Source organism: Pinus tabuliformis, chromosome 6 (assembly GCF_031772625.1).
Source record: "Pinus tabuliformis cultivar Carrire ecotype Pingquan chromosome 6, CPIR1, whole genome shotgun sequence".
In the NCBI taxonomy this organism is placed as follows: Eukaryota; Viridiplantae; Streptophyta; class Pinopsida; order Pinales; family Pinaceae; genus Pinus; species Pinus tabuliformis.
Window position 1 is genome coordinate 1850683627 of NC_142292.1, and position 24019 is coordinate 1850707645.

Below are 24019 nucleotides of genomic sequence, written 5' to 3' on the forward strand. Positions count from 1 at the left end.
TCTGCTTCAGCCTCCATGTACTCTACTTGTTTATTAATGGAAATATCCTGTAATGTAATTTTCTTCTTTTTATACCAGACCTTCAGAAATTTCTTCTGCACATTAATATTGATAGTACCCGCAAATTCCATCCAAGGATATCCCAAAACAACATCCATATTATCCATCTCTGAAGTATAAAAATCACCATGCAACACATACTTATCCATAGAAATCTTCAAATCCTTATACACTTGAACACCCTCATCATCCACCTGTGTGTTTTTAATGTGTTTTCCTGGAACTTGCAATTTTTTTGCCAAATTAACATTGATAAAATTATGCTTGCAACTAGGATTTATAGAAACAATGATCTTCTCCTTCTGAATCAATCAATGAACCTGCAATAAGGATATACCAATATGAAATAGCTCCACATGTTTCTCCTTATCTTGTTTTCTGGCATGAGACCATCTGTCTAAAAGTAATTTTTCAAATTCTTCATCGGTAGGTTGTAACACTTCGTTTTGTTAAGTAATCCCCACCATGTGGCTACCTCCTCTCTAAATAGCTCCACTACCCACCATTTCCAATTGTTTTTCCATAATGATTTCTGTTCTTTTATGTATTCTTCAATAGTAGGACCATTATTTTTCCCTGTAAAAAATTCCTTGCTAGAAGCCATGAAAGTTTGGAAAACTTTCACTTGACGAAAATTTGAAATTGTCACAGTTTAGTCAATATTGCTCAGAATTCGTATTATAACCTGTTTTCGGAAATGGAACAATCATTCTGCATCTGCCCATGTGATAGAAATCTTGATACAGGCACTAGAATTTCAGATCTGCGCTGAAACTCTCCCGTCGTCACCAAAATTTCTGCAAAAAGAGCTGATTTTAAATCAGCGATATCTCCCTCATCCGGACTCCGATTCGACTGATTTTTTTTTTTGAAATTAGGTATTTTTTCACAAAGATTCCAGATCTACCATTAGATTTGGCAGATCTTGCACCAGGACATCCAGATCTGCGCCGCAAACTCTCTGCCCTGAAAAATTGTCTGCAACCCCACTGATTTTTAGATTAGCGATATCTCCTTCATCCGGACTCCGATTCAACTGATTTTTTTTTGAAATCGGCTATTTTTTCACAAAGAATCCAGATCTGCAATTAGATTTTGTAGATCTTGCACCAAAACATACAGATCTGATCTGCAAACTCGCCGCCCCCGAAATCCTGCAAAAAAAATAAAAAAATTTCTCCACTGTTTGCCTAAAAAAGTGGTCTGATACCACTTGTTATAGATCTGATATGAAAATATAAGATAATACAAATAAACCCAGAAATAATATGAAATGATTCTTTATTGATCAAAACCCTTATGGTACCATACGTTCACTCCTTAAGGAAGGAGAACACTCCACAAGCCATATGCTTGTTCACACAATAATTCTTTGACCATCTTCCATGTGGAGTGTCTAGCCTCTATATAGGCCTCATACATACAATACCATGGATCATTACCATGGTTCCCTCATACCACGACTAATACCATGGGCCCATTACATTATTACTAACTACTTGTGGTTCTTTACATGATATGGGTTAACCACCTTATTTATTACTATGGCCCATCCCATTATTACATTATTACCTTGGGTACCTGTCTTGGTACCCCATATTATCCCCCTAGGTATATAACAACTATGCTGTTGTGTGTCTGGAGAAGAAGAACAAGAAAGGGAAAGACAAACCCATGGCAGCTTCTGCAGAGATAGAGAGCTTCTCAAAGAGCTTTGATCGGGAGTTTGGGTTCATAGCTTGTGAAGCCACTAGTGTAGGATCACCTACCATACAGGTTCAAAGGGAGTGTGCATTCCCCGCTACTAGCAGAGCATCTTCTAGCATTTGGTATGTTGACAGTGGCGCTTCCTGCCACATGATAGGAGCCAGAGAGTACTTCTCAGAGCTTTCAGAGGGTGATACTGATATGGAGGTAGTACTTGGTGATGACAACATTGTGAGAGCAGTTGGTGTGGGGGCATTGACATTCGATAGGAGACCCAAACCTCCCTTGGAAGTGTCAGATGTTCTATATGTGCATGGAATGAAGAAGAACCTGATATCGTCTCAGCACTTGAGGACAGAGGGTATGATGTGTTGTTTAGGAGAGGGCAGGTGCTTATATATCCTAGGGGAACTCCAGCTTCTTCAGCTAGAGAGATTGGTGTGCGCCATGCCAAGGTGTACAAGTTCTCATTCCAGCTCCTGATGGCATTGAGTAGCAGCACCCGAGACAGGACCGACAATAGATCTAGCAGTTCAGAGTTGTGTGAGATTTGGCACCGCAGGACGGGGCACATGTATCATGGGGCCTTGAGTACATTGTGGGAGATCACCAATGGTGTGCTAGATTTCAGTTCTAATCACCTTGATGTATGCAAAGGACGTGCGACGGGGAAGTTTGCCAGATCCCCTTTTCCCAGCAGTGACAACAGAGCGACTGGGATCCTTGACTTGATTCATATTGATGTGAGTGGTCGGATGTCTCATGTTTCCTTGAGTGGCTATGAGTACTATGTTTTATTCATTGATGACCACTCTAGAAAGACTTGGATTTATTTCTTGAAGACCAAGAGTCAGGTCTTCAAGTGGTTTCTAGAGTTCAAAGCTCTTGTGGAGACCCAGACAGGTAGGAAGATCAAGGTCCTCAGGTCAGACAATGGAGGGGAGTATACCCTTGGTGAGTTTGTTGATTTTTGTGTTGAGGCAGGCATTAGAAGGGAGTTCACAGTTCCTTACTACCCTCAGTAGAATGGTCAAAGCATATTAAGATCAAGTATCACATCATTAGAGACTATGTCTAAAAGGGCGCTGTCAAGCTTGAGTACATTTCCACAAATGAGTAGGTAGCGGACATTTTCACCAAAGCCTTACCACGGGGCAAGCGTGTCTACTTCAGAGAAAAGATGGGAGCGGTGAGGAACACTTTCCTCGGTAAGAGGGAGTGTTAAAATTTGGGTACTAGAGGACAAGTTGTTCCCTAAAGCTTTGATCTTTGGCCTAGGGAAAAGTGTCCAAATTTATTTGTACTTTTCTCCTAAAGTGACTTTATAAGTGGTAAATTCAATTTAATTTAAAAGTGACTTTATAAGTGGCAAAGTTACATTCCAATTTAAGGGTGACTTTATTAAAGTCAATGAAGAATTAAAAAGTGAAAAAGTGACTATGGAAATAAAAGGATAAGTGGGTGAGTTAAAAATAGAAAGTGAGAATTAAATGCACATTTATTCTCATCCCTAGATCTAAATGAATCTTAGCCATTAGATCTTGGGATAACCCAAAAGGTCATTTAGAGAGTAAAAGGAGAAGAGAAGAGAAAAAAATCAACTAATTCTTTCATGAGCATTTGAGAGAAAGAGAAGAGAGAGCAGGGAGAAAATTTCCGAGCAGTGAGGAAGTGAAGGAGAGCAGCAAGAAGATATTTCAGAAAATCTAGGCAGCAACATTTATTGGCACGCATCCCAAGGCAAGACTGTACAAGAGGAGAAAGGCACAAAAATCGAGGAAGAGGGACAATAGAAAGGGCACGAATTTCAAGGCAGATTTGGGCATGATTTTCGAGGCAGCTGTACTGCTGAAATCCTTACGATCGTTCAACAAGTTTTGGACATGATTTTTGAGGCAGGCTGTAAAACATTTAATGCTGTTTTTTTGCTGGAAAAGTTTCTGTTTTGGCTATTTGTTGATTGGCATGATTTTCGAGGTGGAGTTCAACCACGGAAATCGAGATAAGGTGTAATTTGTGGTTGCTGGAATTTTTACTGTGTATTTGAGTTTCTCTGTAAAAACATTTTCAAAAATAAAGAAGAGCTCTCAAACTGGTTTTCTCCAAGAGTTGTAAGGGGTTTTTCTAGGGTCACATTGACAAAAAATCACTGTGTTATTTTCTGTGTGTGGCTGTCATAATTTTGCTGTGTTTTATTTTTCCAATTTCAGCAGTTGTGAAATCTCTAAATTTGTGTTTTCAGAAAATATTGTCATTTCCAGATTTTAGAATTTTTATCATGCTTGGATTTAAAACTAAATGCATGGAGTGATAAGGAAAACTGATAACCAGAGTGGGGGTTGAATTTCTTCACTGCCTACCTTCAAAAGGAGTGCCGGATGGTGAGAGGTGTTTGACTGGTGGAAATGCTTGAGGAATATGGCATATTATCATATACTAAGAAATGTAGGGCAGCTGGCTGTCCAGACTCCACAGTAGGATAATTTTTTTCTCCTATGGGCTTACCCACTCTTTGGTGGTAACAATGACATTGGCACCTTAGCTACCTTTTAACCCTTTTAATTTCAAGCAGAAGTCTTCCAAAGTTGATATTTGTAACTCGACAATTTTGAGTGTTAATAGTATCTTACATTTCCCACATATTTATAAGCAAGGATATCACTTTAAGTTGTAAATTCAAAGTTTGAAATAGACAGAGACACCCAATTCACCACCATATTTATCATCTACATAAGCAACTTTTTATTTGCAAGGTATGTTTTAGGATGATCATGTGGGCATTGCCATTGACCTCTCTATCGAAGATAATTTTATTAATGTTAGATTACAAATTGGAAAGGAGGAAATCAGAAAAGCTCAAAATAATGACTAGAATCTAGATAAAAAAATTATTGATGATGATGATGATGATTAACATCCACTAAGACCTATATGGTCTACTAGAGCTTAAGAAGGTAAGAGTTTATTTTGAAGTTGTACATAGCTATGAAGTAGATGTATTTCTTGGAAACTCTTGGTTAATGCTCCGTCCCTTACCCCCCCACCCAATACTCATACCAAGAGTTTGGATAAAAACTGAGTAGCATTCAAGCACTTGACCAAGAAAATAATGGTGTGGTACATTAGTTTAGAATATTTGGCTTTCTCAGCAAATTGCCAAATATAAATCAAATTCAACAAAAAAATCATGAAGAGCTATAGGAAAAAGTAAGAAATTTGAACAAAGTCCTCACTGAGAAAGATGATGAAATTTCTCTCCTAAGGAATCATAGTCAAAACCCACATCCACAGATGAAGTTAAATAATGAAAAGAAGACACAACAGAAAAGGTTACAACTTGCCAATAAAGAAAATTGATCAACGAAACAATAATAGATTTAGTTGAATTAGGGAAGTTTTTCAAGGATAAAGACCAAGCAATGAATAAGGGAACTATCATAGATGCATTCAAAGTTGAAAAATTTAGTGAAGATTTATCTATAGCAACATGTCATCAATTGATGAAGTGACACTTTGAGATCTAGTTACAATCGAAGGTTCATTCGGTGATCCTCCTATATTAGAAAGAAGTTAAACTATAAACCCATGTTGTCACCTAAATCACAAATTTTGTCGCACAAATAAAAAATCAGTCCACATTTCTAAATACTGGAATGTGAATTCAACTCATTTTGAAAATTGGATGCTCCAGTCTCCTCAATCTTGACATCTTCAGGGATACAGCATCAACTGAAAGCACTACATGCAAGAACAAAGACAGAGATTTCTTCAGACTATGCTTCAGGACAAAACGTCCTTGAAAGTGGACGAAATGTAACATACATATGATATATACATAACATTAAATACTAATGATAATAGCCCAAGGGACTCCATCATTCAGCGTTGTGACCAATTAACTATATTTATATTGTCACAAGGGGTCTTGTAAAAAATATACTTGTGATATTAGTTGATTACAAATATATATTTTATATCACATACATTGTCACCTGAATCACAAATTTTATTGCACAAATAAAAAATCAGTCCACATTACTAAATTCTGGAATATGAATTCAACTTATTTTCAAAATTGGATGGTACAATCTCCTCAACCTTGACATCCTCAAGAATAGAGCATCAAGTGAAATCACTGTATACAAGAAAAATGAAAGACTTCTCCAGACTATGCTTTGAGGATAAAGCGTCGTTTAAGATGGACGAAATGGACATGCATAAGATATATACATACTGTCATAACATTAAATACTAATGATAATAGCCAAAGGGACTCCACCATTCACCCTTGTGACCAATGAAGGCTATTTATAGTGTGATGAGGGGTCTTGTTAAATAGATACTTATGATATTATTCAATTACACATACATTTTATATCGCATATATATTTCTTTACATTATGCTATTTATTTTGGATATTCAGTGGATGACCTAGTTTGGTCCGTTACATAACTTCCTCAATTCATCATTGTGATTATGTCCCCTATCTAGAAGCAATGTTCAAACTAAGCTTTCGATGGTGTTTGTGTGGGTTCAATTTGGGTGCTAGGTAAAAAGAAAATGCCATTGCAAAATAGATTTGTGACAGATACTGAAGGTTGATTTCGTGAAGTTATAGCTCATTCAATACTACAAAGAATTGCTACTATAACCCCACTCTGGAAATGTAACCAAAATTTTGCTACTAATGACACTGATTATTTTGCTACTAATGACACTGATTTTATTGCAATCAGCCACACTAATCAAAAGATATTACAATTGCAATGAGAGCTCCAAATCTGCAACTAATTGATGTGAGAACAAAAGTCTAGAGTTTGTTGCAGAGCATGCATCTAGCAGAGGTTAAGAGGTGGAGACCCTCTAAGTAGGCTACCTCTAAGGTCTTGAGCTGAAGAAGAATGTTGTTGTTTGATCTAATAGGGGTTTGAGATTGAAACCCTAGAGGTGACCAGATTTAAAGACTGCAATCATTTTGCTCTGATACCAATTGATATGAGCATAGTATCAACAATGTAAATATTCACACATGAGAAATAAGAGAGCGTGTATTAGAGTGGAGATTGCAGGGACTACATACCTTGTCTGTACAGTATATTGTATTACTAGAGTACAAAGTTGCCAGAGGGTGATCAATTTTGACCATGTCTCCAATGAACTTCAATAAATTGGGCATGTGATCAATTTAGACTAACTTGAGCAAAAGTGGTGAGAGTAAAGTGCAAAATAGAAAAAAAAACAGATATAATACATGTTTACACATGTTCACTAGGGCAAGTCTGATCAACTTGTAAGTTGTAACTTCTTTCCTTTGTTCTAATTTAAAACTGAAAATACAGTGGAAGGACAAAGTTACAAACGTTGATAGATATTATGAAAGTGGTGGTTCGATGTTGAAGATTTACTTAGAGCTTCTATATTTAGCATTTCTTAACTACTTTGTTTCATTACTCTTTTTGGTGAAATCTACATGTGGCAATGAAAGAAAAATTGTGACTGTGAAATTTTTTAGATAAAATGACAAAAAACTGTTGTGTACAAAGTATGAGAAAATAATTATGAACAATATAGTTTCTTTTCCAATTCCCTTATTTAATCTTCAAAATTTGTTAGTTTTTGAAGTTAAAATGTTTTACATCCTATATATATATATATCAGATTTGTGTTTTGTTGCTTAGTTGCCCAACAGTGGGAAATACTAATATCTCAAACATTTGCACTGATATAGGTGTGGTTATCAACAATCGGGTGAATTGCAATCAAGTGATCAAGCACTAGATGGTATTCTTGGCTTTGGACAATCCAATACATCTATAGTTTCACAGCTAGCTTTATCGGGTAAAGTCCCCAAAATGTTTGCTCACTGTTTAGATGGAGATATTGGAGGTGGTATCCTTACTATTGGACATGTGGTACAGAATGGCTTGAATACGACCCCAATAGTCCCTAATCAGTAAGCATTGATGCTTTTCCCTATCTAAATAGTTATTTGTGAGCTTTGCACGATAGTATTTTGATAATTTTCCACTAGTTTATATCTTCGTTATTGATTTCCTTACTGCATGCTCATCACACATTTTGGAATGCACATAAGGTATTTATGAATTAAACTCCTAGAACAGAAACATTACATAACGCTTTATGTTGTCCTAAGTGCTATTAACTAGACATTTAGCATCTAGTTTTTAGGTTGTTCTAAGATCCTATTATTTTTCTACTTTTAGCATTGTTTTAGGTTTTGGCACTCCCACTTTGTACTTGCATGGGATGTGCTATCTTAGTTACATTGACCTGATTTTGTGGTCATTTGCTAGACATTAATAGAGTTATCTTATATTTTCTATTTGCTGGAAGACATAGTGTTTGCATTTCTTCCAACCTTTGCTTAGAAACCCTTTAATATATCTCTAATGTCCTCTTCTCATTGTCTTGCTTGTCTTCATTTCCTTCTTGTTTTTGCAATAAAGTTTCTCAGTCCCTCTAAACCATGATGATAGTTGAAATGTGCGGTTTCTCTTCAAACTCTATGATTGTTTTTTGCTCCCTACCTTTCACTAGCTCTTGATGGCAGGTCACCTCTTCTAGAGAGAGAGAGTCATTTCCTGAACTGGATCAAGTTCCACCAGAAATATTTCCATATAGAGATCTTTTCCTTTAGCCTTGGATGATAGCAGAGCTTCATGCCTAGTTTCAGAGGACCCCTTCTCCTCCATTTGACAAATGTCACTTAGAGCACTGAGGTTCTTTTTCCTTGTACTTGGATCTAGAGCAATGTATATCTCTTTTGGCATTGTGTTAGTTACACATAGATCATATATATTAGCTTTGATGTTATGCTTTTATAGGAGTGGCCTTTGCTCTCCCACTATGTATAGCCAATTGTGTATTGCGTAGTGTTGTCGATCATTTTTTTGGTTATTTGTTGTACATTAATTAAATTATCTTATCTAAAACTCAAATGGTATTTTTGCCATAATTTTGGTGCCTGAATTTTCTTTGTTGTTTATGGATCCAATCCATTATCCTACCATTATTTTTTTAATGATTGATAAACTTGTAGTTGAACCATGCAAATGTTTTGTTGATTTGATTACCCTTTTATCTATAGCCAGAATTAGCAAGAAGCAAAACTATATATTGTGATTACAGTAATATACAATTGGGCATAGAAGATTGGTCTTGGCTGAAAATGAGGATAATAATCCCATTTCTAACATCCTTTTAATTAGGACATGGGGCAAGAAAGAGAAGGCATTGCATCCCAGATTAACATCCCCCTTTAATGTTGTCATTAAGCTGTAGCAAAATCTCATGCCATAAAACAAAGAGTCAGGGACGTTACCAATTCCAAATGCAACTTCAGTAGGGGGGAGAAAATTAGTGGATAAAAATTTAGAAATTACAAAAATATGGTTTTTAATGTAGTATCTGATTCATCTCAAACATGGGGTTTGTAGCATCTATTTCTCTGTAGCCTTAGTGATGATTTGAAATATTCATTTGATGATTTGAAATATTGATTTTATAGTAGCTAATACTTCAATTCACTACCCAAATCATGTGACAACTCAGGATAATAATTAGTATTACCATATAAGCTAAGTCACCTGACACGGGGATTCGGGACACGTAGGATTCGAGATTCGTGGTCTCGGATTCGGACACGCTGACCCCCGGAATAGGACACGTTATATTATTATTTTATAAAAATATATATATATATATATATATTTAAAAAATATACATATATATTATATATATATTTAAAAAATATACATATATATATATATTTAAAAAATATACATATATATATATATATATATTTAAAAAATATACATATATATTATATTATATAATATATATTTAAAAAATATACATATATATATATATATATAATATTTAAAAATATACATATATATATATTTAAAAAATATACATATATATATATATATATATATTTAAAAAATATACATATATATTAAAAATTAGATATTATCATATTTCTTACACAAATTTTAATTAATGATACAAATTTATTGACTTCAAACATAGATCTTCATCTATAGCTATTAGCATGCATAGTACATACAAAATTCAAATAAATGTCAGTGTACTGGTCACATAAATGATAAATCTATTAAAATTTAAATCATGATTCATAATTCATAACTGAAAGACAACTTACAACTACAAGATAGTAAGATAAACACACTGACAACTGTAGTTTTCTCATTAAGTCATCAAATCAAAATGTGTTACATAGGTAGTGTTGGTGCAATGCCAATGGCAAATAGAAATAGAAAATATAAAACAACTACAGGTATACAAGCCTCAAGGCATCAATCAGCATCAGAATTAGCATCACTGTCCCCATCATCATGGTCCCTACTGCTCTCCTCTACATCCTCCTACTCCGCTGTATCCATAGTCGCCTCTGCATCTGCTGGTATGGAGGTTGACCCCTCTAAGTTATCAAATCTAACAGGCTCTAGCACTGGATCATTGAGATCCATGTTGGCCAATGCCAACTCAACAGTGGTGTCCAGACCCATATCATCAGGAACAGTGTTACTTGGGAGCGGGAGCAAAAACGGGGAGCGGGAGCGACATATTCAGAAGCTCTTAGTTTGGTGCTCTTGATTAAATACGAGTTCCATACCCTAATACATGACAAAATTCAATGGAAACATTGCAATCCCCCAATCCTAAAACCCTGAAAAACTGATAAGTCTGCTGGATTTTGAATGAAATCTAAAATTCCACTTTCTCCATATGAAATCCAATGAGGCCTGAACCACTCTCAAACATCCTGAGTCATTTCATGGTAATGTTAAAAATTTAAGTAAAAGGATGAAAATGAAGATTAAGGAGAATGTCAATTTTACTTTAAGAATTTAACATTACCATGAATAGCATATCAATACTAGGGCCTAGACTTGATCATGAAGATGCCAAAATGCTTTACTCCTTGCTACAACAGCACAAATCACTTGCCAACAACACAAATCACTTGCCAAATGACAATTTCAATGAGCAAACACGCCCTTTTCATTCCCGCGCTGAGCTTAGCGAGTCCTGGAAACCGGACACGTGTCCTAAAATCGCGACACGCTTTTGAAAATCGCGACACACCCTCGGACACGACGTGTCCTGTGATTTGGACACGAATCCGGACCGAATCGTGTCGGATTCGCCGGATTCGGGATTCGCGGGGGGTTTAGGACGAATTCGGTGACTTAGCATATAAGTAATACTTCATATGTAACGACCAAAAGTCGTATATGCAGCAGAAAATATTTAAAATACTTCGAAGACAAAGACATCCATTATAGAATAGTAATTGTAAATTTTATATTGTATAAAAAAATGAATGTAGGATGAGTACAAATGAGAATGAGGGTCCTATATATATAGCTAAGTAAGTACCCTTTCACGAACAGTTATGTTTGTAGGGACATGCCTCTTTGTTTAACTAATTATTATTTAATTATATATTATTATGATTATTATTTATTATCTATTTTTATATTTATATTTATTATTATTTCTATATGAATTTATATTCATAACATTGCCTCTCCCTTCAAGAAGCTTTGTCCTCAAAGCTTACTGAGAACATCTTCTCGTCTTTGAACTTTCATCTTCGTTGATACAAGACGATATGATACTCTGAGTGATAGACAAAATTGTCATACTGAGAATGGATCAGACCATCCTAGATTAATCTTTTGGGGTATCTTCTGATCTTTGGAGATGTGTGGTGAATAGTTATCGTATCACTGGATTCTGCAAACTTCAGTATTCTTGGAAACATAAATTTGTCGTTTATTTTTTGAGTGATATTGGTACGTAGCTTGATTGGAAAGTTTGCTCTTGTGATTTGGATGTCGATACATAGCTCCTTTGGTTTGGCTTTCCCTTATCATATTAGTGGTTAATTCTTGATTTTCTTCAAGATCGCTTTTGTTGTTGAGTTGGCGACTGAATCATCATTTGGAATGTCCATCGTTTGAATTGCAACTTCTGCATGTTTTTTAACTTCTTTAGATTCCTCTTCTTCCTTGTGATGTTGATTGGGTCAGTATTTATTCCTTTATCTTCAACTTGGATTGAAACGACTGACGACTTCAATACTTCACTTTGAAGATGTTCTAACTTGTCATTCAATGATTTCTTGTCATTTAAAAGTTTTTTAATTTGCATAAGTAGGGTTTGGTTATGATTCCTTAGACGTACAAGTTCATTCTTTTTTGAATTGCTGACTTTATTCTTAGTAGCTTCATCATCTTTTAAGCTTTTGATTTGTTTTAATAATGTTTGGTTAAGGCTCTTTAAAAGTAAATTTTCTTCTTCTTGTTCTAATAAACGCTTTTTGAGTTTCTTCTTTGTGGCTTTAGCATTTTTCACTTGTCCGAGTAGTTTTTCGTTGTGATCTCTGAGGTGTTGTCACCTTCTGAAAAGAGAGTTCTAGTTGTACAAAGAGGGAAAAAGAACAAAGATGTTTGGAGCTAGCCTCCAAGCCATAGAAGCACTCAAAGCTAAATCAGACACCATCTAATGGATAGTGCTCGGAATTAGCTTTCCAACAGTATATGGAACTCCCCAAATGGACTCCAGAATCAAAAGTTAGAGCAGGTTGAAAGTTACCCTTGAAAACCAGAAAGAAAAGGAAAATGTTTAAGTTTAATCCCGGATCTCGCAAATCAGATTTTTCTAAAGCAGAAGCAGGGGAGGTCGGAGCAAACTTGCGATTAGCGATCGCCGATGTCAGCAATCAGCGATTAGAGGTCCATGGCACTTAGTTTATCGACGATCGGAGGTTCAGAGGGCATCGACAAATCACAAATCGACGATCGCACCTTACAACCATGCGACATATCGGCGGGCTCGCATATCGGCGACACCTCACAGCCATGCGACATATCGACGATTGCAACTGCCCAAATAGATTGCAAATCGGTAATCGATGTTTTCAACTGGTCACTCTTAAGAAATCGTGGGAGGAATGTGCCGATAAGTGTAAATCATCGGGAAGGGCCGAAAATGATTTGCAAAGGAAATCAACGAAAAACCTAGGGGCAGGCAAACCTTTTCTCTCTCCGCTAGGGGGCCATGTGGCAGAATACTATTAGTCCCAATGGGTCCACGTGGCAATTGACATCATCATGACGTGGCAGTACGGAGGACACGTGGCATGCTGTTTTGACATTTTCGAGGGTCCGTTGTGTGAAAATTCTATCATTGCAACCACTGATTTATTTACCTACTTATTTTCCCAATAAGTTATTTATGAAAATCCTTCAGTAAACATTAAAATAAATTGTGCTGCAGATATCATACCATAATATAGAAACAAACACATGCACAAGAATTAACACATCGACACAGATATTTTGGACAGTAGTCCCCAGAAAAACCCAATGTGGGAAAACCGATGCAGCAAGGGAGTATTTTATTATTCAACGATTCTTCAGTACAACTGGGTGCTAAACTGGCTTACCCAACAGAGAGAAAATTCTCCAGCACTTCTCCCAGTCTCAGCGTTAGCTTGGCTTACCTCTGTGTAGCTCCCAGACCCTCTGCGTCAGCCTCCGCCTCTTTGCGTCAGCACTGGGTCTCTCTGCGTCACCCATGCAGGCCCTCCATTGACTGTGCAATCTACTGCCTCTACGTCTGCCTGAGAGGCTTTGCGTTTGCCTCTCCAACCTCTGTGTTGATCTTATGGTGCTGTTCTCGACTTTGTTCTGTACTCGCTGCATCCTGCTGTTCTCCAGACCACTAGTTCGAATTTCTTAGCTAACCCCGCTCCAGAAATCGAATTGATTGGTCTCCTTCAATATATTCTCCAACTGACCCTCAAGCCTCTCCTTATACTTTTCTCGTTGGTCCATCAACGACCGAGATTAAATCTCTAATCAACGGCTATGATTAGATTTGGCTTGATCCATGACTTTTGGAACCTTCTAACCTAGTTTTATATTAATACCCATTAATATTTTATTTTTCCTAAGTTTAGACTTAGGAGCTCCATTAAAAATATTAATTATTTTAATATCTCCCAAACCGGGTACAATTTGTCCAATCCATTTCTGGGTCTTGGAGATCTCATGTGCTTTAGCCTCTCCATCAATTTTCATGGCTAGAGAACATCCGATGCTACCCCAAATCAACACTATGGGGGCATATCCGAGTGACACGTGTCACCACTCAGGAAATGACACGTGGCAGTGATGACGTCATCAATCGACAATTAGCGATCGATGGTAGCAACGCATTGTGCATCACAAGGAATTTGCCGATTGCGAACCTCCGATTGGGGGGAGGCTCCGATAAGGGGGCTAGCCAATGGTCACGGGAAGAGCGAAGAACCAAGGGCTAAGCAGGACAAGCGGTCCCACATATCGACGATTGTAAGTGTCAAAGGGAGCAAAAAAAGGTGGTGTTATGAAATTGTCGATTGCGATATCCCGAGTGGGCCTAATCGGTGTTCGGCGGTTGCAAGCTATAGAGGGTGTAGACTCTCCCTTATCCTTTTTTCAAGTGGGCCAGACCGCATCGCGCATTGGAGATTGCAATGTTGGGGAGGAGGCACCGAAGGCGAGCATTAGAAACCACCAATATGCGGGATTCTATGTAACAAAGGAAAAAGACCCCTAGAGGGGAGTCCAAAGGCCCTAGTGCTCGAGGACTAAGCGCTTGGTCATAGCCCCTGGTCACATGAAGCAAAAGGGGCTAAAGTGGATCGGAATGCCTCGTCCTGTAAGGACTTTTAATGGGAAATCTCGATGCGATAACTCCGTGACGAGGTAATGCAGAACTTTAAAGGCGTGGTGGGTCGGCAGCTGAGGCATTTAAGAGAGGAGATGGAGCATTCAAAAGTCAACATGGGCTGACCCTGTAAGGCCCCTTGTGACATGAAACCGGGGTCGACACTGACAGAGTAAATGAAGACATGGAAGCTTTGGAGGACTTGATGATCCAACATGGTGCTTATGCAAAAGGAAGATGAAGAGGACTTGATGATCCTTCCACTGCACCCTTCTATGAGACCTTGGTAATTCATGACCTCTTATTGCATAATTGCATGTTGGACTCCGGAGCCTCGCATAACCTCATGCCCTTAGCCTTGATGGAACAACTTGGCTTGTAGATCAACAGGCCCTACAAGGACCTATACTCCTTTGACTCTAAGAGGGTCAAAAGCTTGGGAATGATAAAAGATCTGGTGGTAAACCTGGCTCATATCCCTGTGAAGAGCGTATTGATGGACATAGTAGTGGCACATATTCCCCCTCGATTCGACATGCTCCTATCAAGGTCTTGGGGTTCCAAGGTGGGGGCTCCATCAAATTAGATCTAACTTATGCCTCTATTCCCACTTTTGGAGGCGAAGAAAGGAGGTTGTACAGAGAGTCTAGATTCATAAAAATGGTGACTCCAGCTGAAGGTTCTAAGAATTCTCCAATGTATGGAAAAGAAAGTGACCTCTCATGCCTATTCTTAGAAGAAGATGAGACCATCTTAGAAGAAACACTAGTACACCTAACAATGCAGTTAGAACACCAGACACACAGATGAAAAAAAGTGTGGAAATTATACTTTGACGGAGCAATTTCCAAAGAGGGAAATGGAGCAGGAGTATTGTTGGTATCTCCTGAGGGTAGCTTGATACCCCTCTCAATCAAGCTGGAGTTTGAGGCAATCAACAATGTGGTAGAGTATGAAGCATTACTCCTGGGGCTACAAACAACAAGGAATATGAATATTGAATGCTAAACTGTGCATGGAGACCCCGAGCTGATTGTGAAGTAGATCATAAATCAGTGCCAGGCTAAACACCCCAAATTGAGGTCTTACCGGAATGAAGTATGGGATTTAATTGATAACTTCTTCCTGGATTTTAATATCCAATTTCTGTCCAGAGAAGGAAACATAATCGCTGATTCCCTTGCTATAGCAGCAAGCAATCTCAAACCCCCTCAAAATTTGCTTCTCAGGTACGAGGTGGAGGTCAGATACAGACCCTCTATACCTGATAATGTCAAGCACTAATAGGTATTCGAGAACGATGAGCAGATCAAATGATTTATAGAAGTAGTTGGGGTGTCCACTAACTCAACCATTGATGAAGAAGAGGAAAAAGAGGCAGATTAAGAACCCACTTCATGGGAAGACACAGTGGATGGACATAAAATTATACAATCGAAAGGGAATACCATTCTTCATGGACTAGTCCCACTGGAAAGATTATTTAACAAGGATGATGTAGCCTCCAAACCAATGGCTCCAGAGATGGACGAACAAGTAGAAGATTGCAATATCGGCTCAGAGGATGAACCCTAGATGGTTAGACTATCAAAAGGAATCCCCTCGCAATATAAACAAAGGTATTTAAATCTCTTCAAAATCTATAAGGATGTTTTTGCTTGGTCTTATGAGGACTTAAAAGCATTTGATACTAACATCATACATCATAAGATTCCTTTAAAGAGTGGAATAAAACCATGCAAGTAGAAGCTCAGGCAGATTAATCCACTCTTACTCCCCTCCATTGAAAAATAAGTGAGGAAACTTCTACAGGCTAAAATCATAGTGCCTTTAAGGTACTCGGAGTGGGTGGCCAACTTAGTCCCAGTCCGGAAAAAGAATGGAGAAATAAGGCTATGTGTAGATTTTCGGAACCTTAATAGGGCATTGTTGAAAGACAACTACCCATTGCCTAAGATGGATTACATATTGCAGAAGGTGGTTGGGTTAGTCAGAATGTCCATGATGGATGGGTTCTCTGGTTACAACCAAGTGGCAGTCCACCCTGATGATCAGAAGAAGACTGCTTTCACACCCCTGTGGGGAACTTTCATGTATGCTCGCATGCCTTTCGGTCTTATTAGTGCAGGGGCCGCGTTTCAAAAAGCTATGGATATAGCTTTTGTAGGAGAGCAAGACAAGGTCATAGTGGTATACTTGGACGATATCACAGGATTCTCTAAGACCGATGAAGAACACCTCCTCCACTTGAAGCTCACCTTCGAGAAATGCAGGAGGTATGGGCTATCTTTGAATCCCAAGAAATCTCAGTTTGCCCTGAGCGAGGGGAAGCTACGAGGACACATAGTACCGCAAGGAGTGAAAATTGATCCTAAGCGAGTCAAAGCTATCAGTGACATTCCTCTACTCAGAAATAAGGAAGAGGTCCAAGCCTTTTTGGGGAGAATCAATTTCTTGAGAAGGTTCATACCCAACTATGCATAAATAGTGAAGGGTATTACAAATATGCTAAAAAAGGAAAATGAAGTCAAGTGGAGCCCTGCCCCCCGAGATTCTTTTACTAGAATTAAAGAAGCTTTGGTTGAAGCACTAGTACTAGTTAGCCTTGACTACTCAATGCCTTTCTATATCTTTTCTTTTGCTTCTCCGCATACTATTGCTGCAGTTCTGCTACAGAAGAATAAAGATGGTTATGAACAACCCATCACCTTCTTTAGCCAAGTCCTGAGGGATGCTGAGCTGAAATATAACATCTTGGAGAAACAAGCCTATGCACTAGTCAAAGCTTTGAAGGCATTTCGAGTGTATGTGCTACAATAAAAAATCACAACATTTGTCCCAACAACAGCGGTCAAGGACATCCTTGTGCAAGGAGACAGTGAAGGAAAAAGGGGTAGGTGGATAACAAAGATACAGGAATATGAGTTAGACATAAAGCCTACTAAGCTCATAAAAGGCCAGGGGTTGGCCAAGGTTTTATCAGAATCCAATTGCCAAGCTTTGGGGATAAACCTGATAACAGAGGAAGGGCCAAGTGCTTTGACACGAAGGATAAACCGATTGGTTGAACTTCATGAAAACAAAGAACAGGTGGGGGCTAAATTGGAAAATTACCAACAGAAGATAAAATCCCTGTTTGACAAGAAGGCCAAGGGTCAACCTCTTCAACCAGGAGATTTAGTTGTCCGATGGGATGTTCGACGAGAAGAAAAAGACAAACATGGAAAGTTCGATCCACTTTGGTTCGACCCTTTCAAAATTTCAGAAGAGAAAGGAAATAATACGTACTTGCTCGAAAATCTGGAAGGTGAATCGTTGGAGCTGCCAGTAAATGGTTAGTTTCTTGAACTCTATTTTCAGAATTAAAGGAACTTGTCTTGCACCCATTGTAAATATCGTTGTGTTTATTGTCATTCACTTTCACAAAATTGTCATTTGTTTAGAAGAGACTCCATGCCCAAAAGAGAAGTTCATAGACTGTAGGTTCTTGACACATTGCAATCCAATGCCTCGTCCCCAGGTGGAGCCAATGTTTTCACCTTTTGAAAATAGAGTTCTAGTTGTACAAAGAGGGCAAAAGAACATAAATGTTTGGAGTTAGCCTCCAAGCCACAGAAGCACTCAAAGCTAAATCGGACACCATCAAATGGATAGTGCTGAGATTTAGCTTTCCAACAGTATATGGAACTCCCCAAATGGACTCCAAAATCAAAAGTTAGAGCAGGTTGAAAGTTACCCTTGAAAACCAGAAAGCAAAGGAAAATGTTTAAGTTTAATCCCAGATCTCGCAAATCAAAGTTTTCTAAAGCAGAAGCAGGGGAGGTCAGAGCAAACTTGCGATCCGATTGCCAATATCGGCGATCCAAGGTCCATGGCACATAGTTTATCGGTGAGCAAAAGTAGGGGAGGTCTGAGCAAACTGCGATCAGCGATCGTAGGTCCATGGCACATAGTTTATCGACGATTGGTGGTCCGGAGTGCATCGACAAATCACAAATCGGCGATCGCACCTTACAACCATGCGACATATCGGCGGGCTCGCGTATCGACGATTGCACCTCATAGCCGTGCGACACATCAGCGATTGCAACTGCCCAAACAGATTGCAAATCGACAATCGACGATTTCAATTGGTCACTTTTAACAAATCACAGGAGGAATGTGCCGATAAGTGTAAATCACGGGGAAGGGCTGAAAATGATTTGCAAAGGAAATCAACAAAAAACCAGGGGCAGGCGAACCTTTTCTCTCTCCTCAAGGGGGCCATGTGGTGGAATACTATTGGTCACAATGGGATCATGTTGCAGCGGGCGTCATCATGACGTGGTAGTACGGAGGACACGTGGCATGCTGATCTGACATTTTTAGGGGTCCTATGGGGTCATATCCGAGTGACATGCTCACCACTCAGGAAGCGACACGTGGCAGTGATGATGTCATCAATCAACGATTGAGGTAGCAGCGCATTGTGCATCACAAGGAATTCGCCGATTGCGAACCTCCGATTGAGGGGGGGGCTTCGATAAGTGGGCTAGCCAATGGTAACCGGAAGAGCGAAGAACCAAGGCTAAGAAGGACAAGCGGTCCCGCATATCGACGATCGCAAGTGTCAAAGGGAGCGAAACAAAGGTAATGTTATGAAATTGCTGATTGCGATATCCTAGGTGGGCCCAATCGGCGTTCGGCGGTCACAAGCTATAGAGGGGGCAGACCCTCCCTTATCCTTTTTCCAAGTGGGCCAGACCGCATCGCACATTGGAGATTGCAATGTTGGGGAGGAGGCATCGATGGCGAGCATTAGAAACCACCAATATGCGAGATTTTATGTAACAAAGGAAAAAGACCCCCCAGAGGGGAGTCCAAAGGCCCTAGCGCCTGAGGACTAAGCGCCTGGTCATAGCCCCTTGTCACATGAAGCAAAAGGGGCTAAAGTGGATCGGAATGCCCTATCCCGTAAGGACTTTTAATGGGAAATCCCGATGCGATAACTCTGTGACGAGGTAATGCAGAACTTTAAAGGCGTGGTGGGTCGATAGCTGAGACATTTAAGAGAGGAGATGGAGCTTTCAAAAATTGGCATGGGCTTACCCTGTAAGGACCCTTGTGACATGAAACTGGGGTCGACATTGACAGAGTAAATGAAGACATGGAAACTTGGGAGGACTTGATGATCCAGCGTGGTGCTCGATGCAAAGGGAAGATGAAGAGGACTTGATATTAATATTAAGGAAATGATGGAGATTCCTCCTGATATTAATGGAGGGCATCTTTTAGAATATTAAGGAAATGGTGGTGATTCCTCCTTCAAGTACTACAGTGTGTTATCTCTCTGTTTAAATTCCATTATGTTAGTGTCTCCTCTCTGATTTTAGGTAATGGTAGCTGCTAGAAATGTTTCATATACTTACAGATTCATTTGTATTGACTTGTTAATGCATGTGCCTGTATGGATCTTTGATATTATATCTTTAAAATTGCGCTCCATGAATCATCGCACCAATCCTCTTTCATCCATTATGTCTACCTTTAACTTAGATAAGTGTAGAATTTCTGGAGGCTTCAAGCTCTATGCGATGAGTGTAGAATTCTTGACGCTTCAAGCTCTATGTGATGAGTTACTCTATCTCCTTATCTTCTCTCATTGCTTTGCCAAAGCTTATTAAATTATAGATCCTTGAACTACTCGACCTCCACTAGTTTATGCATATATTTCGGTGAGTTGTATATGTGAAGAAGTACCAGAAATACATGGCTTACACCTTTAGATGAATGAACCAACCCATGTTGTTTATTATATATATGTACACAAATATATGTGATGTCTCCAGTTTCCTGAGAATCATATGAGACACACAAAACCTAGATGTTCCAGGCACTGGTCTCGTAAGCGATCCGAGGTTGTCTCTCGTAGCGACAACATGAGGCGTGAAATTTCTTTGTCTTTACTGCAGATGACTCCTTCAATCTCTTTTTGCATCTTTAATATAGTTTTTTTATTATCATGAAACATCAATTTTGAAATATCCTTAAAGTCTTATGATGAAGATGTTATTGATTGTGATTTGCTTGTTATGTCTCGAAATGTGACCATCTTCCCCTTTTAAGGAAACGTCAAAACTTGTTTCTCTATGTTTAACATGAATGTACCCAAATCCTTAAAACAAGGTTGACCGAGAATGATGTCAACCTTCCTATTATCAATAGTTGAACACGAAATCGAGATATGTACTCATAATGATCTACTGTTACTTGTAAATCACTAATTTTGTACTATTTTTGGCCAAAAATATTTTTTTGTTTCACCAATGCTTGGTTCTAGAATTAATAGCCGATTTTCCAAATTAATGTTGGCGTAATTTTTATCGTTGCTTGTGCTGAGAGCGATATTAATTTCTTTTCCTTGCACACTTACTTTTAATGTAATTAATCTGTGATCCATAACTGAAAGACCCTTATAGGTAAATCATCCCTCCATCATTTTTGAATTAGGCTCCATTTTTTCTCTACAACATTTGGTTTTTTTTTTGTTTATCAAAAAGGCTTAGGCTTTTAAATGTTCATTTTTGGTAGCATCAGATGTGCTCTAGCCATGAAAATTGGTGGAGAGACTAAGACACATGAGATCTCCAAGGCCCAGAAATCGTTTGCGGAAATTCCACCAAGATGGAGAGATATTAAAATAATATATATATTTTAATGGGGTTCCTAAGTCTAAACTTAGGAAAATTAAAATATTAATATGTATTAATATAATATGGGTGAGAAAGTTCTAAATAACGAGGATCAAGCCAGATCTAATCTTAGCTGTTGATTAGGGACTTAATCTCGACCGTTGAATCATCAACAGGAAAAGTATAAGAAGAGGCTTGAGGGTTAGTTGGAGATACACCAAGTTGATCAGTCAATTCGATTTTCTAAGGCAGGTTTGCTGAGAAATCGAGTTAGTGATCTATTGCAGCGAGGGGAAGTTCGGAAAGAGGCCCGAAATACATATCAGAGAGGTAGATAAAGTGCCAGAGAGACAACGCAGAGGTAGCCTGGGTTGATGCTGAGGCAGCCTGCGCTGACACAGAGGCAACCAGAGCTGACGCAGAGGCTTAGAGGGCTAGCGCAGAGGATGCGAGAGTCCGAGAAGCTGACACAGGCAAACATAGAGGCTAGCAAAGTTGACGCTGGGCCGAAGGAGCTGCGCTGTGGTGTTTCTGTGGGGCAGATTGAGCTTTGAGAGGCAGACGCAGAGCCGTAGAGGGTGACGCAGTTCCAGAAGTTAGCTTGGAGCAGCGTCGTTGTCCAGCTAAGGAACAATAAAAAAGTCACCATGGGGCCAATCATTCGGTTGTTGAATTAGCCAGAATATCTGTCTCCAGAGCAAGGTACTTCTGCCAAGGAAAATCTCTGAAGGGTGAGTCATTTCTGGCACCCTAGTTATATTTAGAAAAATGCATAATAATAAAATCCTCATATTTGCTACACCGGTTTTCCCGCTTTAGGTTTTTCTGGGAACGATTGTCCAAAAATAACAGTGTCTCTTGTGTTGTCCCATTTATTTCAGTGGCCGATCTGTATATTTGTGAACGCTGTTATTGTGTTTATTTCGATGTTTATATGATCAAATAACTTGTTAATGTAAAGAACAAGTGGGGGATAATAAACCAGAAATAACAGTAGGGATTCCTGATGTGTTAAATTCAGAAATTTTCACATGGTATCAGAGCAATTGCAGATCACAGGAGGACTGAAGATGCCAGTAGGAGAAATTTGAAGAATTTGCAGCAGAAGCAGCTGTCCTGACAGACAATGCTGTTCCAGAGCAGAAGTGGCAAGAGGATAGGTGACGCAGAGCTTAGAGAGTGATGTAGAGGCTCACGTAGAGCCTCGCGTTAACATTTCGAGCCAAGGGAAGGGCCAACACAGAGGCAGAAGAGGCTAATGCAAAGCCACGTCATCTTGCTCAGCCAGGTAGGATTGACGCAGTTGGCCGGAGGAGGAGATTTAGCCTTCGCCGTGATTACGCAGAGCCTGAAGGGCTCAGTTTCTTCAGTTGCCAGGGCTAAGGGAGTTGTGCAGATTGTGATTTGAGGAGTTGGTGGGACGTTGGTTATGTCAGTGCAAAACAATGTCTAAGGAGACAGAACCAAGGTAGAGGGAAGCACTACCTTGGCGGATTTCTAGCCAAGAAATCCAGATCCAAGTTGCAGTGGCAAAGGAGGATTGGAGAGGAGTGGTTTGACAGTTGGCAGGAGGATTTCTTGGAGGGAAGTCGAGACTCAGAGGGAGTCTAGAAGAGGAGCAGAGATGGCAATCAATGGATTGAGGGATCATGACAGATTGGACGAAGCTTCCATTTTTGTTATTTGGAAGGCTAGGATCCTAGCAATCCTAGACAAACATCGCATCAAGGACCATGCCTTGAAAGTAGTAGCTATCCTAGTTGACCCAGCTGAGAATGGGAAGTATGAGGAGGCTCAGGCGAGGGCGAAGTGCATGATCCTAGACAGGGTCAAAGATCATGTCATAGCACATATTGCTGAGAAGAACACAACAAAGGAGATTTGGGACACCCTGACCACCTTATACCAGGGCTCTTCCGTGCAGAGGAAGATGCTATTGGAGAATTAGCTGAGGTCTTATCAGATGCAGAAGTGAGAGGAGATAGATCCCTTCCTCAGATTACAAGATATTGTGAGACCAACTTAGTTCCGTGGGGTCTACATCAGATCTAGAGTTTATGGTCAGGATTGCTCTGAATGCAGTCTCAGAGGACTAGGAGACATTTGTCCGAAGCATCTTGGGCAGAGCGACTCTCCCCAATTGGGAGGAGATGTGGGCAGTTCTTTGACAAGAAGAGAACAAGAGAATGACCAAGGCGGGGAGTAGTGGTAAGGGAGTTCAAGTCATGAAAGAGGAGGAGGAGGATGCAACTCTAGCATCTGTGGGACAAGAAGGGAAGAGGAAGAAAAAGGACATCTCCAAGGTCAAGTGCTTCAACTGTGGGGATTTGGGACATTATGCATCTCAGTGCCCCAGGAAGAAAGGCAAGGGAGAAGCTTCTGATTCAAAGGTTACTCCAGCCAAGGCGGAGAAAGAAGTCGAGACTGATGACGATTGTGCCATGAGTGCTCATGCATCTCTAGAGAAGAGGTGGGGAGACATCGAGTTGTAGTCAGGAGGATTCCATACTAAGGGCAGGATCCTTGAGGTACCCAAAGTCTTGGATCACATCTGGCTACGGGAGCCCTTAACGACAGTAGCATGATGACAAGTGGCGGGTGGAGCAGGAAGGCAGTGCTGAGTGCAGAAATTTGAGGCAATGCAGTGGAGGTTGTAGCAGTTTGAGAGACACAGAGGTGTATGCAACAGTGCAGTGGCAGCAGAGGGAGCACATGATAGCATCAGAGGCAACTTCACCATCGTGAGGCTTCCAGACTGACTGTGATGTCAGTATTTGGGAGAAAACAGTTACTTACTTCTCAGTAACTGAGC

General features: G+C 39.5%; 1 pseudogene across 1 annotated transcript in view; it reads left to right on the plus strand.

Annotated features, from left to right (window-relative positions):
• Window positions 1–7725, plus strand: part of LOC149266410 (aspartic proteinase 36-like) — a 42115-nt pseudogene extending 34390 nt beyond the window's left edge. The window contains exon 4 of the transcript XR_016255139.1: window positions 7497–7725. The product of XR_016255139.1 is annotated as an aspartic proteinase 36-like (transcript). The remainder of the gene's footprint in view (window positions 1–7496) is intronic.
• Window positions 7726–24019: the final 16294 nt, after the last annotated feature.